Source organism: Eriocheir sinensis, chromosome 3 (genome assembly GCF_024679095.1).
Source record: "Eriocheir sinensis breed Jianghai 21 chromosome 3, ASM2467909v1, whole genome shotgun sequence".
Classification (NCBI taxonomy): Eukaryota; Metazoa; Arthropoda; class Malacostraca; order Decapoda; family Varunidae; genus Eriocheir; species Eriocheir sinensis.
The window spans coordinates 21563251-21576921 of NC_066511.1; the positions used below are offsets into that span (position 1 = coordinate 21563251).

The window sequence follows — 13671 nt, forward strand, 5'->3', positions numbered from 1 at the left end:
ATATTTGTTCAGATGTATAAAGTCATGGGGTCGCAAGAGTAGTCGCATGCACAGGCAGACGAGTTTCTTTGGGTATGATGTCATGTGTCACCTTCTCATAAACTTAACATCGCCTTTCACCAACGTTTTATATACACTACCTGCTCCTTCAAGTGTAACGCTGCGCCGCCTTGGAAACATGACACAGGTGCTAATCAACGCTGGCTAATTACTAAGAGAACCACAAGATGAACTGAGCGATGCGCGGGGAAACCTTAAACATTGCTCTGAACACTGTAACTTGATGCTGGATGCTGGAGTTAAGTTAGACATGGAAAGGCAAGTAACAGTGAGTGGGGGTGGGTGACGGGGGCGGTGTGTGTGTGTGTGTGTGTGTGTGTGTGTGTGTGTGTGTGTGTGTGTGTGTGAATATGCCTCGCCTTTGATGCTGCAATTTCATTATTTTGTTCATATTTTAAACCTATACCTCGATTTTTTTTTTTTTTTTACACACTCATGTCTATGCTTTCGGTAAATGAAAACATATATGTCTGTGTGACTGTCTGTGTCTGTATGTCTGTATATTTTCTTTTAAACACACACACACACACACACACACACACACACACACAACCTCCCCCAACGCACAGACCTTGATTTACGTTTTCATTTATTTATCTTCGGCAGCGCCATTATGAAGTCAGCGCTTACTCAGCAAACACCGGCAGAAGGGAGGGTGTAAAATTTAATCGTGGCGCCTTTTAGACCAACGCTACCCTCCCCGCTGCTCCGAGCACTCGAGCACGCCCGTGACTTTAAGACCACTTAGCCAAAGCAGCGGACGCCGTGAAGTGTGGTTACCTGAGTGCTGCCGGAGTGCTGAAATGAGTTTATAATAAAGTTCGGGCAGCAAGGCGGAGGATATGACGGAAAAAAAAAGTAACAAGAAAAGGTGAGGCACGCATGTAACTAAGGGTTGATAAAAGACTGATATATATTTTTGTGATCCCAGAAATTCATGATTGAAAGGGGAGAAAGAAAGAGAGAGAGAGGGAGAGGGGGATGTTAGTTTTTACATTGAACGACAACAGAAGCGGAGAATAACAAGAAAAAAGTATAGCGGTGCATAAAATTGAGGGTTGATAAAAAACTGGAATATTTTTATGATCCGAGAAATTCATGTCTGAAAGTAAGACCGAAAAAGAGAGAGAGAGAGAGAGAGAGAGAGAGAGAGAGAGAGAGAGAGAGAGAGAGAGAGAGAGAGAGAGAGAGAGAGAGAGAGAGAGAGAGAGAGAGAGAGAGAGAGAGAGAGAGAGAGAGAGAGAGAGAGAGAGAGAGAGAGAGAGAGAGAGAGAGAAAGGGAAAGTTGTTTGTTTTTCTTAACATCGCAAGATTAAAGAAAAAAAAGAATGGAAAATCAAGAAAGTTAAGATACGGAAGGAATTGAGAACCAAGGAAGGAGTTTAAGTATGAGAGTCGGGTCAAAAGGGAATCGAATCTCATATTCTGAAGACCGTAAGAAGAAAAATATGTTAATGAGGATGACTGAGTTGCTAAAGAACGCAGGAAACAAGTAAAAGTATAACGATACCTTTTTTTTTTACGGTAGAAAAGACCAAAAGAAAAACAACATTGAAAGGTTACTAAAAAAAGGAGTGTGTTTTGGAGGTAAGAACTACACCTAAAAAAAGTTAAAAGAACCATAATTTTGAAGTGGATATCTAGAGAATCGCAAAATAATACACAGGAAGAGAAGAAAAGGAGAACGACAGCGACAGAGGAGAGAATGTGACGGCAAATACCTCGGAACCAAACATAACGCATCGTGGACCAGAAAAAAAAAAAAGAGGAGCTCGGCGGCGCGGCGGGGTATTCGATTCTGCGAGACAACAACACACGCTTCCGGAATACCTCTAAACAAATTGCGGAGCCGATATCGCTATTGTATTTGACAGGTGGTGAAGGTGGTGGTGATGATGGTGGTAGGGGTGGATAGCGATGTGTTGTGGTTGTTTGCGATGGTGGTAGCGATGTTGTTGGTGTTTGTGGTGTAGATTCCCCCATGATTCCCACTCTCTATCATACCTGGTTATATGTTTTTTTTTTTCTTCTTCCTAACATGGGTGATAATGGTGGCAGGAGGGATAGCGATGTGTTGTTGATGGTGATGGTAGTGTTTATGTTAGTATTGGCTATGGTGGTGATGGTGGTATACTGGTTTAGATTCCCCCATGATTCCCACTCTCTATCATACCTGGTTATATGTTTTTTTTTTCTTCTTCCTAACATGGGTGATAATGGTGGCAGAAGGGATAGCGATGTGTTGTTGTTGATGGTGATGGTAGTGTTTATGTTGGTATTGGCTATGGTGGTGATGGTGGTATACTGGTTTAGATTCCCCCATGATTCCCACTCTCTATTATACCTGGTTATATGTTTTTTTTCTTCTTCCTAACGATGTGTTGTTGGTGGTGATGGTAGTGGTGTAGTTTCCCCCATGATTCCCACTCTCTATCATACCCGGTCCTATTCTTTTTTTCCTAGCATGGGCGGCATTCCGAATTATTCACGGCCGGAGAAACAAAAAGCGTCACGGCGGAAATGGAGTCACGAGTCCCGGATGTTACTGCAGAGGACGGATGAGCGGGAGACTAATACAGAGCCGAGCCTGGTGCGTGGAGTGATGGATGTATGGATGATGTGTGTGTGTGTGTGTGTGTGTGTGTGTGTGTGTGTGGCCTATCCATCTGCTTGCCATTCTCATTGCATAGAAAATCAGATGCATGGCGAGGAGGAGGACGAGGGTAACCAGAACAAGAGCTATGATGACGATGATGATGATGAATCTTGATGATAAAGAGTCGGGTCAAAAGGGAATCGAATCTCATATTCTGAAGACCGTAAGAAGAACAATATGTTAATGAGGATGACTGAGTTGCTAAAGAACGCAGGAAATAAGTAAAAGTATGATGATAACTTTTTTTTTACGGTAGAAAAGGCCAAAAGAAAAACAACGTTGAAAGGTTACTAAAAAAAAAAGGAGTGTGCTTTGGAGGTAAGAACTGCATAAAAAAAAAGTTAAAAGAACGATAACGATGACGATATTACCTATATAAGCCAGACAGCAAGCCGCTCACTCCCCACCTCACACTATACGGAAAGACAATTGAGAACGCGACCTGAACCATAATGTTACTGGCGCTCTAACTATAAATACGCACAATAGTCAAACTGTCACTCACACACACACACACACACACACACACACACACATTCCCCTGTCGGTGGCATCGCTCAGAATCGGTTTGCTCTCCGCGTCTTCGCACATCCTACAATTAGCGTAATATCTACTATTACCGATCTCTGAAAGCTGGTTTGGGTGCCTCCTCGTGCCTCGGGAGAGCTGGGGTTGCCAAGTCATTGTTGAAGTTATCCGCAGACTTCAACGCCAAAAAATAACCCAAATAGTCCAAATATGTAACATTGAATTTTAATTTTACGTTACGTTATATTTACTTAATTTATGAAACTCACAGCCATCGACCTGCAAGTATTCTTTCATCGAATGTCTTCAGAAATAGCCCAATAAACCAGGAAAACCGCGACCTTGGCAACTCTGCAAGACCCACCAAGTCGCGAAAGCATTGGGTGGGAAGCGCTCCTCCGCTGCCGCCGCCCTCGCCGCCGGAGCCGCGAACATAATACTATTGGTATGTCATTCGTGGATAATATTCTGACAATACGACTCTTCTTTTTTCTCTTAGACTCGCTATCGGGTCACCTCCTATAAGCATTGATCATCAAATTACACGCTTGTTAGTCTACCAGCGGGTCAGGAAAAAGAGGCAGCACGATTGGCTTGGCTGTTCCAAAGTCGTTCAGGGTTGATTGTTTTCTGGTGGCTGGGTGAAAGGAATGAGTGACAGTCCGTAATTAGACAGAAAGGGGAAGGCGGCGGGGTGGAGACTAACCTACTGGAACTGTGTCACTCGACCCTACAATCATAATGAGTAACCAATACGTACAGCCAGACGCGGCGAGCTGAGGCGGGGAATAACTTGGTGAGGTCATGGCGTCCCACCCTACAATCAAACGCGCTGTGATCACTTCGAAATTTCAGCTCACGGTTATTTCAGGTCATAAGTCCAATCACCAAAAGCAGCAATCACTGCCAATATCTTTTTCCTTTTTTTCATAATCGTATCGGGAAATGCGTAATCCGTTTCATATTTCTGTTCTGGGTCATTGCAGCTCGTGAGGGGGTACGACGATATAAAACCAGAACCATACTTTTTTTTATATATATATATAGATACATAACTAAGTAAAATTTCAAACCCCGATAAACACCAACAAAAGGAACCACAACAAAAGGACGATACTGAGCGGGGCATTGCAAAAACAGAGCATCTTTCTTTATAAGTGCCTAACTACATCAACTTTTAAACCTCCACAAACGCAAACAGTAAAACGATAAAGTTAAGAAAAACAGATAACACGAGAGAGAAAAAGAAAACACTGACCTTACCCACTGACATTAGCTTGTGAGGAAACATTTACCTGCCAATAAAATTCCCTGTAACAATCACCGACTTTTTTTTCCCCCAATCGATTAACATTATTAAAAGGACCCATGTCAGTAGATTTCAATACAGGCAAAAACAGGAACACAACCAGCTCAGACACGACCAGACGACCAGAGAAACAGAGACACAGAAACAGAGAAACAAGAGAAACAGAGAAACCAGAGAAACAGAGAAACCAGAGAAACAGAGAAACAGAGAAACAGAGAAACCAGAGAAACAGAGAAACAGAGAAACCAGAGAAACAGAGAAACCAGAGAAACAGAGAAACCAGAGAAACAGAGAAACAAGAGAAACAGAGAAACAGAGAAACAGAGAAACAGAGAAACCAGAGAAACAGAGAAACCAGAGAAACAGATAAACCAGAGAAACAGAGAAACCAGAGAAACAGAGAAACAAGAGAAACAGAGAAACCAGAGAAACAGAGAAACCAGAGAAACAGAGAAACCAGAGAAACAGAGAAACAGAGAAACCAGAGAAACAGAGAAACCAGAGAAACAGAGAAACCAGAGAAACAGAGACATAGAAACAGAAACACGACCAGACGACCACAGAAACAGAGACGATAAGACCAAACGTTATAATAGCTCAAGGAAAACATGTTCTAGCAATTTCATTTTTCAATCAATATGGAAGCGAAAGTACTGGGGGTGAGCCGGAGTCCACTTAACTTTTTGCCTAACTTTTTCTACCCCGCATCGATAAGGGAAGGAGGCGTGTCTGTGGGGACGATAGATAGATAGATAGATAGGTAGATAGGGGGATAGATAGAGAGAGATACAAATTCCTGGTTCGGGTTAACGACACGCACTAACGACGGAGTTAATTGCCATCATCATCCACTAGTTCTTCTGCTATATATGTATTTTTTTCCCTTCTAATCACCTTCTCCTCTCTCCGATCACCTCCTTTGATTTTGTATAGAGGTATCTTTAGGTTCTCTCTTTCCTGAGCTATTTTATCCACCAAGATCTACTCCTCCTACTCCTCCTTCTCCTTCTCTTTCTCTTTCTCCTCCTCCTCCTCCTCCTCCTTTCTATTCCTTTCCTTTGGTGTCGTGTTTCTTATCTCCTTTCAGCGCTACTTTTCGCCTCTTCCTTGACTGGTATCTCCTCCTCCTCTTTCCCTTTTTATTCCTTTCCTTTTGTATTATATTTCTTATCTCCGAATATTTCCACTTTTCACCTCGTCTTATAATAATACCTGCACAAAAAAGACGATTCCAAGTCTATTTCCGTTGATGTTTTAGCTGCATTGAGACGGAGAAATGTCACACACGCACACTCACTCACACACACACACACACACACACACACACACACACACACACACACACACACACACACACACACACACACACACACACACACACACACACACAGACACGTATATTCCCGCCCTCCCCCCCTCCTTAATACTCACACACAAAAAAACGATTGCAAGTCTATTTCCGTTGACGCTTTAGCTGCATTGATACGGAGAAATGTCACACACACACACACACACACACACACACACACACACACACACACACACACACACACACACATACACGTATATTCCCCCCCTTCCCCCCCTCCCCCCCCCACACGGTCACTCGACTTATCAGCACCTGTCAGTTCGTCCGTCTCTCCGTCCGACACACACACACACACACACACTCCGTCCATTAAAGTGATGGCAACACTTGACTGATGGACGAACAATCATGAAGCAATTTACAAGCGAAATCGTCCCTTTAAAAAAAACTCCTCCTCCTTCTCCTCCTCTCCTACTTTCTTAATCACACATTCCTCTTTGCACGATTTCGGAAAGATGTGTTTTTTTAGGTTTTTTTTTTTTTCTCTCTCTCTTCCCTTTTCTTTTTCTCCGTTCTTGTTACTGCTTCGTAGCTGACCACTGCCACTTTTTATTTCTTTTTCTCCCTTCTTCCCGCTCACTCCTTCCTCCCTTCCTCGCTCACTGCTGTCGTCTTTTATTTATTTCCTCTCTTCCCTCTTCCTTTCCTCTCCCCTGTCCATGTTTTGTTGCTCTTTGTTCTCTCTCTCTCTCTCTCTCTCTCTCTCTCTCTCTCTCTCTCTCTCTCTCTCTCTCTCTCTCTCTCTCTCTCTCTCTGTTCTTTTTATGGGTTTTGTGAGGCCTCAGTATCCCGTTTTCTCTCTCCCTCTTTTCCCGTTTTCTTCTTTTCTCTGCATTGTTTTTATTTTTATTTTTCGTGTTCTTTTTTTCTATTCTTGTTTTATTCCTCCGGTTCTATTTCCTTTTGTGTCTTTTTATTGGTGGGTTTCTTTTTCTTGTTTTTTCTTTCTTTCTGTTCCTTCCTTGTCTTTTGTTCCTCTGTTTGTTCTTTTTGTTCTTAATTTGTTTTATTTTTATTGAGGTTCCTCTTTTTCTCTTTTTTTATTTTATTTTCTTCTTCTTCTTCTTCTTCTTCTTCTTCTTCTTCTTTTCTTTTTCTTTTTCTTCTTCTTCTTCTTTTATTTCTTCTTCTTCTTCGTTTTCTTTATCTTCTTGTACTACTACTACTACTACTATTACTACTACTACTACTGCCACTGCTAAACCATTACAACTATGACTGCTGTTATTGCTACTTCCCCCTCCTCCTCCTCCTCCTCCTCTTCTTCCTCCTCCTCCTCCTCCATCTCCTACACACTTACTTCATCTCGTCTAGGGTTTCCTGTTTTGGGGATTTTATAGCATCCCGGGATTACATAAGAACATAAGAACGCAGGAGTCTGCAAGAGGCCGGTAGGCCTGTACGAGGCAGCTCCTTTGACCCTAAGCTCCCGTGTATCTAACCCCACCTAATATCGCTGTCCATGAATTTATCTAGTCTATTTTTGAATGTGACAATTGTATTGGCACTCACCACATGACTGCTAAGCCTATTCCACTCATCCACCACCCTGTTAGTAAACCAATTTTTGCCTATGTCCCTGTTGAATCTGAATTTATCCAGTTTAAACCCGTTACTTCGTGTCCTACCCGGTTCTCTTACCAACAAAACCTTATGAATGTCTCCCTTATTAAAGCCCTTCATCCATTTATAAACCTCGATCATGTCTCCACGCACCCTTCGCCTTTCTAGAGAATGCAAGTTTAACTGTTTGAGTCTTTCCTCGTATGGCAAGTTTCTCAACCCCTGAATCATCTTAGTCATCCTCCTCTGCACCGATTCTAACATTTTGATATCCATTCTATAGTAGGGTGACCAGAACTGAACCGCATAGTCAAGATGAGGTCTAACTAATGCTAAATATAGTTTGAGGAAGACTTCGGGGCTTCTGTTGCTTACGCTCCTTGAAATAAATCCCAGTACCCTATTAGCTCGATTTCTAGCTTGAATGCATTGTGCCCTTGGACGGAGATCAGAGCTCACTAAGACCCCTAAATCCCTCTCGCACCCAGACCTACTTATGAGAGTGTCATTTAAGCAATAGTTATGTGAGGGGTTGTTCCTACCTACACTCAGAATACTGCACTTCCCTACATTGAACTCCATCTGCCATTTATCCGCCCAGTCATATAATCTGTTGAGTTCACCTTGGAGAATACTAGCTTCCGGGAAAAAGCAAGACATTTCCCGGGATCCCGGGATTTCCCGTAGCAGATAATGTTTGCTAATACTCCTGCTCTATCGTAATTCGTAAATGAACCTCAGTAGTATATACATCATAAGTAGTTACCTGCCCTGTGAAAGTGTGAAATAAGTATTTCTAAATGACATGGAGTTTCCTTGTATGTATAGAATATGAGTTTTTGCATATAATAGCATATCCATATGGAAGCTTGGCCAGTGGCACAGGCCACCCCAGTGACCCCCACCACTGTAAACTACACAGAAAATGAAACTATGGAGTAACCTGTGCATATATTCAACATGTAAAATAATTTGGACATCATATTCCACAAAAGCTAACCAGAAAACTGAAAATTCTAAAATGCCCTGAAATAAAAGAATGATAGATATAACCTGGTATTTTGTATTGTACGTATTGAAATAAAGCTGAAGAAAACAATGAAAATTCTGCAATGTACGTACAAAATCATAAGTAGAATATTTGGAATTTAGGCCCAACTCTCCAGACATGGTAAACAAAAAAAGTGAAATGGGACTCAAAACACTCAATACTATAGTACGGAATGGCCTGGAAAAAAAAAAAAAATCAGACTGTTGCAAACGAAGTCATACACCCTAAGAATTATACATGAAATAACATTTCAAAAAGCACAAACAGTCAATACTAAGATCACTGAGCTTTGATCTTATGCCTGGGACCCAGGCATCTCTCTCTCTCTCTCTCTCTCTCTCTCTCTCTCTCTCTCTCTCTCTCTCTCTCTCTCTCTCTCTCTCTCTCTCTCTCTCTCTCTCTCTCTCTCTCTCTCTCTCTCTCTCTCTCTCTCTCTCTCTCTCTCTCTCTCTCTCTCTCTCTCTCTCTCTCTCTCTCTCTCTCTCTCTCTCTCTCTCTCTCTCTCTCTCATTTTCATATTTTTTAGCAGCTATAAGAGAAAAGTAATAAAAAAGTATCCCGGGATTTCCCGGGATTTTACAAATTTCCCGGGAAGAAAAAAAAAGCTTTATGGCCGGGATCCCGAGATCCCGGGATCTCGGGATCCCGGGAAGGAAAACCTAATCTCGTCCCGGCACTGAGTCTTACCTATCTTTACCTTTCAAAATGCTCTATTCACACGATTCTCTTTGTTATTCTTATATTGGCAGGGTATCTTTAATTCTGACCCGACATAGCAGTCACTAAATCAGACTAACATATGAATATCACAAGAATAAAGGACAGAATAACGCAAGCTGCTGCACAAACCTTGTAATATTTCGTCACGCTCGCTTTATGCAACAACTGAAACTCTGATGTTATCGAGTTCGGATTTACCGGTCAGGAATCTGGGTTCAACTTTATTCCCCAGACTAGTAAGTGTGGGTGGCGCTTCTTTCCCGTTTTCATGAGGGTAACAACTGGTTTTCTGGTAACTGGTTTTCTAGACACAAGAAGAAAAATAAAGGGCATTGTTGTTATATTTTCTTGTGTGGGTGTGATCATAAACATCGTACGTAACATCCGGATTCGCTTTTGTTTTTTGTTTTCTTTCGTTTTTGTTTTCGCTCTGACGCGGTTAGGTAAGGTTAGGTTGATGCTGTCTAGGAGAAAGTGAGAAAAACGAGTGAGGCGTCTTATCCCAAACGAAACACCATCGTATGTGATTTACTAAAACAGCTTCTTAAGGCGTAGATATCAGAGCGCGCGCGCACACACACACACACACATACACACACACACACACACACAGTCGCATACCCCTTTCTCTTCTCCCCCCTCACTACCACTACCCCAGCACACACACCACTCTTTTGCAAGTCAGCGACAGTGACTGGTCAATCCCAAAAGGAAAACGAACGGCTCCAGGCAGCAGGGCACGGCTGGCGGCTAAATAATGGCCCGTGCATCAGTCACCATCAGGACCCATCACCTCCGCGCGCCCGCAATTACACCACGCAGCGGCCGATTCCAAGCCCCGTAAACAGCGGCAGCGGCTCGCAATCCCGTTGATGAAGGACCCGCTCCGGCCTATTCCCGCCACCGATAATGTCAATCTACTGGCTAATTGCAGCTTCCTGACTCAGGCCAAGCGAGGCAGAGTATGTACGAGGGCCGTGTCAGGGAGGGAGGGAGGCATTGGTTGGAAGAGTTCATGCCACACGGAAGCACGGGAGGGAGTGAGGGAAGGAGGAAGGGTATGAAGGGGAGAGGGAGAAGGAGGGGGGAAGGGAAGGATGTGGGATGAATGCAGGGAAGAAGGGAGGAACGGAGTGGTGATGGTATGAGGGATGGAGGAAGAAAGGGTAAAAGAGAAAGAGAGGGAGGAGGGAAGGGAGAACGTGGGATGAATAAAGATAGGGAAGGAGGGAAGGGAGGATGGATGGTGGGAGTGAGTGAGCAAAGGAAGGAGGAAGGAAAGGAGAAAAGAGGATGTCGAGATAGGAAAGAAGGGAGGGAAGGATGGATGGTATGTGAGAGTGCGTGAGCGAGGAAGGGAGGAGGAGCGGAAGGAGAGGGAAATAGGAAGGGGAGGACGGAGAGAGCATCAGGGAAGTTAGGGAAGAAGGGAGAGAAGAAAGGAGGGAAGGAGGAAGAGAAGAAGAAGAGGGAGATAGAGAAGGAAGGATTAGAGGAAATGAGAGAAGTTAGGAGAGAAGAAAGGAAGGATGAGAGGAAGTGAGAGAAGTTAGGAGAGAAGAAAGGAAGGATGGAGAGAGCATGAGGGAAAACGAGGGAAGTAGGGAGGGAAGAATGGTGAGCGGAAGGTTGAGATGGATGGTCCAGGCCAGCCAACCAGCCATGCACTCGGCCTGTCCATTAGCCGTTCTGAGAGGCCAGCACTTCCCCGGGTTCCTCTAGGCTTTTACAGTGTGATGCTGGCCAAGGACTTACGCGACAGGGACAAGTTAACGTCACGCATGAGTCTGCACGAAAGGTATATAAGTCGGTATTATAAGACATTTCGCCGCCCAAGAACACCTATTTGACAAGGCTTTCTTGGGAGTTGTGGGCATTTCCAGGACTAGTTTTATGACCCTGATGGTAGTTTGACCCTTTCTCTGTACCGTGAACTTAAGAAAACGCTCAATAAAACCCGACTGACCCCCTCTTTGACCTTTAGAAATAGCTGATGTGGGAAGCCAAAGTGTCTTATACATAATACCGACCATGCAGTCTTCACTCCCAGGTTTGTCGGCGCATGGAAAACTCGTGCTGTCCTTCCGTATATCATGTTTCATATATACCGCAAATGGACAAAGTGTTTTTTTCGTCATTTCCAGTTGAACAAACAATAAATGTCATCAATAAAGAGAGAGGATTGCCTAAAGGTACCCGTGTAAGCTTCTTTTTGTACGACCAGCGAGTAATTGAGTCCAGGGAAAAGTGGATGACGCACCCACAGCCTCACGGGGTCGATGGTAAAAAGTTTATGTTTAGATATCGGATTAAAGGGGCGCTGTGGTAGACCCTCTTCATGATGCACTGTGGGAGTCTTGCGTGTTTCCAGTTCCTTTCCTTTTGTGTAGCGCTGCAGTGACGACGACTAGCGAGGAAAGGGTAAAGGCGAGGGAGTGACGGGACTCCTACTGTCTTTCCTATTCCCCACCTGTACCTCACCACTAACCTACTTCCTCTTCGTACTATACCCTTGATTAAAAAAAAAAAAAAAAAAAAAAAAAGACGCATTCTGTATAAGTCGTCCCTCAAATAGTACGTTTCCAATAGTTTGGTTTCGGTTTTATAGGGATTGTCATAGAAGATATTTTAGGATTTTTAAATTTCTTGCTCGTTGGGAAATTTAAAAATCCTAAAAAATCTTCTTAGAAAATCCACATAAAACCAAAACCGAACTATTGGAAACCGTACTATTTGATGACGTCTTGCCCTGTCTCGTCCTCCCGCCTCATCTGCAGCCGCCTCGTCACTGTCTGCGGCTCCCCTTCGTTAAGCTTTACCTGTTCTCCTTTATTGATTATCTGACTTGCTCCCCCAAAAGGCATTACGTCGCTCAGGAACCCTCGCACTTAAGGAAGCAGTGCAATAACCACAACCACCGCTAAAGCCACGGGAATAACACTCGAGCCTGAAGATAGGGCGATGGAACACAATAATAATAGTTCGTAACGACGCCCTCAGACAGTGGAATGACTGCTTGAACGTGCCTGCCGATATAGCGAAGGAGAATTTTAGACAACTTAGATATGTGTGATTATGTGTGTGTGTGTGTGTGTGTGTGTGTGTGTGTGTGTGTGTAATCACGTTTATCCTTGCTACACAGGGGTCACACGAACATTCAGTGGTATACGAAGCCAGTCCGTCGCCTTCCCGTGTGCGCCGTCCACCGAACACTGATATTTAATTCCCACCACCTGACCCGCGATGGACAGCACTGCTAACCCTTCAGGCGCTCTGAACGTCGTGAGTGGCGTGAGAGGAGTCAAGCGAGGACACGAGGCCACGTTTATTATAATGAAAACACTCACTGCAGTAGAACGAAATACAGAGAAATCGTAAATGTAGTGTCAGCCCCGCTTCTATGATGAGTGGAGGAAAGAGGATTACGATGAAGAGGAGAGAATTCACACCCCCGAGAAAATAATAGTAAGAAGCGAAGTCAAGAGCAGGAATCAACCCTCGCGTATTTATGGCCGGCGTGGGCACTGGGCGTCGAGCACCTCGTTGTTACTGATGGAAAAACATCTCGTATAGAAAGAAAACTCATGATTTATTTATTTATTTTTGCATTCTTAATTACGGAAATGAATGCGTTCCTGGTTGAAGAGACGCGTCAAAATGTTCGAACGTTCGGGAATACTCGTCGCGTCCACCGTGTGAAGTGGAAACCCAGAAATGCCAGTTAAGATTTTTGAACTTGCTTTTTAAAACATTTTTAACTAGTTCTTTATCCGGTTTTTCTTTTTCTTTTATCTATTATCGCATAAGCGTAACGCCATCTTTCAGGCCTTTCATCATTATCTAAAATTGCATACGCATGGTCCTATCTTTCATAACTTTTCCTTTATCTAATGCCGCACACGCATGACCCAATCTTTCGTATTTATTATCGCATACGCACGACCCCATCTTTCATACTTTTCTCCTTTAATATTGCCTATACGCATGACTCCATCTTTCATGTCTTTAGTAAGTAAATAATAACTGTCATCTTTTCAGCCTGTGCGTGGTAAAGAACACCTGCACGCTGACCACACTGACCCCCGCGCCGGTGTAGCGGGGACAGCGTGGGGGACGACAACACTGTGCTGCGAGTTTCACTTCGAACAACTGGATTGCGATGAAAATGAGTCACTTCTGAGAAAATACATGTAAGAAGCGAACTCAAAAGCCGAGGAAGCGCTCGTGGAAAACGTTCCTACCGAAGCTCGCCTGATCTTTGTTGAGGGAGTTTTTTTATGTATGTTAGATCTCAAATGATAAGGAAAATAAAAGAATAAAACATATATACACATACACACAACCACATCCATAATTTCATCTCCACTAACAGTCAGCGTGGCAAAGTTAGGCTATGAGCCTCGCTACAACACTGG

The 13671-nt window shown here is 43.5% G+C and overlaps 1 protein-coding gene across 7 annotated transcripts in view; it reads right to left on the bottom strand.

Annotated features, from left to right (window-relative positions):
- Positions 1-13671, bottom strand: part of LOC127006447 (uncharacterized) — a 398934-nt gene that overhangs the window by 76931 nt on the left and 308332 nt on the right. The gene's annotated exons all lie outside the window — the stretch shown is intronic.